Here is a 6,000-nt window from a genome sequence, read left to right as displayed (position 1 = left end):
GCTTTTGGCCGTGCTCAATATTTACTTGATGTCTACACTGAAATCTAATTTAAGATACTCTTGTGTTTGATGTGGCATAATTAATGTAAGGAATTTGAAATTATCACTTCTATCAGTAAAAGACGTAGGAAGATGAGGAGGAATAAGTAAAGGCCATTCCTTCTCTGCAATTTGTCAGGTTAGATCTCTGTGTCAGATCTTTAAGATGTTTTTCTAAATCATTTCTATCCAAAGGCCATGGAACACAAGCCAAGCACAGTACTGTAGAGATTAAACCAGTTAGTCAAGTATTCTCTATTGTGTATTTTCCGAATGCTTCCAAAGGTACTAATCAAACAACAACAACAACAAGATTCCATTTATAGAGCCCCTTTCACATCGGGAGGACGTCCCAAACAAAACCTGAATATTCATTTAAACTTTAAGCTATACTCTTTGTCCTTGATTGGTTGCCTTCAGGCATTACATTACATTTCCACCGTCATCACAGTAGCTCATCTGTCTCCGCTCTCTCTATTTATAACCCTCAACCGCATGACTAGCCAGATATTGATTGGGATCTAATTTTTAACTATGAGTTGATGCCCCCTTTAACCACCCTCTGGAACTCCGACCCGCAGTTCCTCCGCCTCACCCCCTCCCTTGCCTCCTTCAAGACCCTTCTCAAGACCCTCCTCTTAGACCTTGCGTTCGATCACCCTCTTTCCCCACCCCCACCTGCCCTCCACTCTCCCTGATCCTGCCCCCCCCCAGCTTGGGTCCAAACACTGATTGCCCAGCGCCTTGGGCTATCCTCCCTGTCTGAAAGGCGCTATACAAATGTAATTTTGTTGTTGATAACGTATATCAGAAGCAAAAAAAATCATGTTTGAAGCTTAATTTCTCTTCTGCACTCACTAGCCCAAGATAAATGCTTGCTTTCAGTAGCTTAAACATCGTTTCAGTGGACTACATAAGGTTCTGACTAATTTAAGGTAGTTTGCAAGACCTGCCCTAAAAGTGATTGCAGTTCGCGTGGATTAATAGTGACTCGTCAGCCAGGAAGTGTTTGCAATACTATTAATCATTACCAATGGCTCAAATGTGAGTCATCACAATTGAATACCATATCGCCTCACACCTTAAAGATGACCTCTTTCTCATTAGGTGAGTACGTTTTTTTCCCCCGGGAGTGGGAGGTAAGAAGAGAGGTATTTAGACATTGGGTAAGTTGGTTCAATTTTGTTTTAAGTACTCGCAATGAACCGGAAAGCCTTGTTTTGAGATTGAGATTGATCTTATAATATAATAATAATAATAATAATCCTTGCATTTGATATAGCGCTTTTCATGTCAGGAGGACATCCCAAAGCGCTTCACAGAACACACTGTAAAGTGAATTGACTGTATATTTGTGGGCGAACGCGGCAGCCAATTGCGCACAGCAATGTCCCACAAACAGTCGTAGATTGAAAATGACCAATTTATTATTGTTTTTGGTTTTGGAGGGATTATTATTAGGTGTGTGGAGTAAGGAAACTTGCCCAAGGTTTCGCCCTCTGCCTGGAATTGAACTCAGGTCTCTCGCTTGCAAAGCGAGTGCTCTAACCACTGAGCTACAGGACTCCACAACTCTTGCATAGTTTGTGGGTTCGCTGTGCACTCGGAACTCATTGTACGTTCTGGATGTCCGAAATGCACCAAAAAAGTTAGCTTAGTATATAAGTTTAATGACTGAAATCTGTGTTTATAAATTTCATAGCATTTTATCTCGGGTGGTGTCATCTATGAAGTTGGTGAAATGGCAAAGGATCAAATGACAGACCTGCTCTAACAATAAAACACGGTTTCCAGTTTATCTTCTTGTGTGGCAACAGCGTGATACTAGGAACAAGCATTTTTGCAATGTCATATTTGTTTAGCAACTATTAATATCCTCAATGTTTCTTTCGATTCATTTTAGAAAATGACTTGAACAGCCAAACTTTTTGTGAGTGTGTATGTGTGTATATTTCTGAAGGTGCAAATCTGCTGTATGATTCATTACCGGATATTGGATGGATGTTTAATTGTAGTATCTGAGAATATTAAAAGGCATTTTTTTTGTGAAGGTGAGTGACGCCCTTGTCCTGACTCCCAATGCTTTACCAAGGTACCGCGAGCATCAAGGATTCTTACATCAACTGGAGTGCAGAAAACTGCAGCGTAAACTCACTACTCTGTCCTGAACAACAACATAAAGAGCATTTCTGTGCCCAGCGGGAACTGGGTTGAGTCTGGCCAAATCATTTTTACAGAGGACGCATACAGAATAATAATAATAATAATAATAATCCTTGGCTTTGATACAGTGCCTGATCACATCGTTAAGACGTCTCAAAGCATTTCACAAAATATATTGTAAAGTGAATTGACTGTGGATTTTGTGGGCGAAACACGGCAACCAATTGCGCACAGCAGTGTCCCACAAACAGTCGAGGATTGAGTGATCACTTTTTTTGAGGATTAACCCCAGAAAGCGATCCACCAATTGACTGAACGACCAGGTTCCTACTTACTATTAGGTGAACAGGCGTGTGGAGTAAGGAATCGTACCTAACGTGATTTGATGTTTGGTGGCAGGATGAAAACTGCTTTTTCTCTGACGTACGTCACCACTGGATCTGGGTGTGAATGATGATAAAATTGAAGATGAAGAGGCACAGAGGACTTTGCTACAACACCAACAACAACTTACATTTATGTAGCACCCTTCCTGCAGGATAGTGTCTCAAAGTACTTTAAATGGATGAACAAATAAAGGGCAGAGACAGCAAGTGGCAGACGTGTGAGGGTACTGTTTCAGTGCTATCGCAATCGCTTCTCTGCAACAATTGCGTCATTGACTATTGATATTTTTTGACCTTGGACAACAAATTTCCCAATGCAATTTGTCACAAGATGGTAAATCTCTGCCAACCAGGAAAAGCTCCCTCGGACAGCTTTGTTTCTCATGAGTCATTATCAAACCGTATATTTGTATGCTGCCGATTCGCATGTTGTATAAGCTCAACGAGAGATATTTGCATATTCCCAGACGTTAAAAGAAAATGGTATGAGTAAAAGCATCAGTATAAAAGTTGGCATTAATCCTTTAGATATTTTGTTGCAACGCTAAACAGTGCACTAAAGTTATTGTTCAGCATTAATGTGATATACTGGCAGAATGTGGAACATTGATATTACCTAATTCCGCCAACTAATATGCCAGACACTTTTGTAGCTGAGATGTACCACAAACATATCAGAATTATGGATCATAAATTAAATTTAAATGTAAATGTTTGGGCTTGAAATGACACCAGAGCTGGTTTATTACAGTTCAGCATATTTGATGAAAGGCTTTGTGTTTGTTTTATAACACTCAGTCCATGTTAATCTATCTTAAATTATTCATTGAACCAATACAGCAGTAAATAAAATGTTCAACCAGCACTGTAGAATGGAAAAAGGAAATGTTAGCATGTAAGGCAACAAAAAAAACACCAAATCATTGTTTTTAAAAGACTTGAATAAATGAATTCCATAGTTTTGCTCCTAACGTTACATATTAGGATAGAACAAACTACTTCAATTAGAAACTCAACTTAGCTAATATTCAGTATTATGCATTCAGCGTAATTAGACTATTTTGCTCATCGTTTGGCTGACGTTGTGAGTACTGCAATAGGATGAAGTAGATGTTACAAGTTGATTGAACTGTGTTAAATTCTTTTGGAAGAAAGCCTAGCACTTCTAATGCTGATTCAGACTGGAAGATAATTTGGAGTTTGTTAGAATAAGCAGAGCTGCTCTAAAAAGGATTGCTTTTAAGTCATGGCTTAGCTTGGCTTCACAGTGTTTTTCACGGATTTATAAAAGTGAGATTGGCGATAGTTATTTTAACAAACAAAGCAGAAAGCAATTTACTAAGCGACATAATAGACTGAATCAAGTAATGCATAATGGGGTCACCATTTTACAGTCCCAAATGTTCTATCCCAGGACAAGTTACTGATTTGAAATGCGCGAAAAGCCGACCAACTTTTTTTTTCATTTTCTTTCAGAACCATTTCCTAGGTGTCCTGGAATCAGCCTCGTCAATGTATTTATGTAAATGGTGAGTTTTAAGCAGTGAGCTAGAAAGTACTTTGTATTAGAAGCTTAAACCTGTACAAGTTCACTTGATTATAGAATTAATAATAATAATAATCCTTGCATTTGATATAGCGCTTTTCACGTCGGGAGGACATCCCAAAGCGCTTCACAGAACACACTGTAAAGTGAATTGACTGTAAATTTGTGGGCGAACGCGGCAGCCAATTGCGCACAGCAATGTCCCACAAACATTAAATTTAAAAAAATAAGTTCAAAAGGCTATAACGAATATTGAAGAAAACATTTAATGACCTTAATTTTTGTATAAAACTTTGGGATTTTGATTTTTAAAATTACTCGACTTAGGTCGCGTTACGGAGCAATGCAGAATTTGGCAAATTGCTGAAAACGATCTCAATTTGAGTTTTTCTGCAGTTCTTAAAAGAGCTTACAGAAAACTAGTTTAAAAAATATAAGGCTGTATTTATAAATGTGCCAATTCCGGATGCACAGCAAACCAGCAAATCCATATGCTCGATGTTCACTCATTCTCAACTATTCTCGTAGACAGCAAAAATTTCAGTTGACTCTAAACTTTACTGTACATTGATGGCTCTTGATGAACTGACTTGGCTTCACCTGCGGCGTATGAGGCTATGAAATGTGATGATAGTGACGAGAAGCTTGCACTTTTTTTTAAAAAAAACGTGGTGAGCTTTCCCCTCTACTTTTTTTTTCTTGCCTGAAACTTATTTTTTTGTTTGCAAAGAAACTGATCAATCCTGAATAGTCAGCCAATAATCAAGTCAAGGCTCACACGTAATGATCACTTTTGACAAGGTGAAGGTGACTGGAGCTGGCAGCTTCATAACGCACAGCCGTGGTGGGGAAAGAGGAAGAAGGTGTTTCTGTACAAGGTAATGTTCTTTTAAACGCAATTGCCTGCCGCCTTTCACCCACAAAATACACAGTCACTCCACTTTACAGTCTATTCCGTGAAGCACTTTGATACGTCTCAATGACGTGATAAGGCATTATATCAAATGCAAGGATTATTATTTATTATTATTATTATTAGTTCCTTTTTAAAATATATTTTGGGTTCTAAAGGTAACCAAACAAGCCCATAGAGCTCTGTAGCGCTGAGGCTTTGATGTGACGAAGCAATCCGAGTGTAGTGATCCCTGACTCTTAAATCCCATTCGCATCTGTTGTATTATTCTTTGTTGAACAATAAATTGACATAATTTTACTGTACTAATCCCACTATACTAATCTTTCTACAAACAATCTGGCTCTGCTATTTTAGCACTGGATCTAATTGTTTCTCTATATTTTAAAGAAAAGCAAAACAACTTACTAATTGTATTTCCTGTGTTATTTTCATGAATCAAATCATGCAAACGGCTGCTGGGAAGAAGGAAATGCATGATATATACTTGGGAGAAATTAATTGCGGTAAAAGGTCCACTTGAAAACAATTCAATAGGAGAATAATACTTCAGTATACCCAAAGGTGTTTTAGGTTTTTCCACCTCAGCTATTGCTGATTTATAAAACGTATTTTCATTTAGAGCTACACAAGTAAATCTTTTAGTTGTTTTATTTTAAAAAAATTTTAAAAAAGTGCTTTAAGCAGTTTTAGAGAGATGTCAGGAATATTCTTCCGAAGCTTGGTTACATTGTACTGTATGTATTCTAACTTGCAGAAATGCAATGGGACGACAAAGTTCCAGAAGATGTAATTGGGCGCAGACAATAGGATTGCATGCTTTTCCGTACAAAGTTTAATGTGCTCTTTTTCTAGAAGAGCTACTTGTATTCTTCGTTACAGACAAAGATAGGTTATACCCAATATTTGTTTACCCTTTGAAACCTACTGCTGATGCATAGAAAAAGACTGAG

Source organism: Callorhinchus milii, unplaced genomic scaffold (assembly GCF_018977255.1).
Source record: "Callorhinchus milii isolate IMCB2004 unplaced genomic scaffold, IMCB_Cmil_1.0 Scaffold16, whole genome shotgun sequence".
Lineage (NCBI taxonomy): Eukaryota > Metazoa > Chordata > Chondrichthyes > Chimaeriformes > Callorhinchidae > Callorhinchus > Callorhinchus milii.
Note: the sequence above shows the minus strand (reverse complement) of the source record.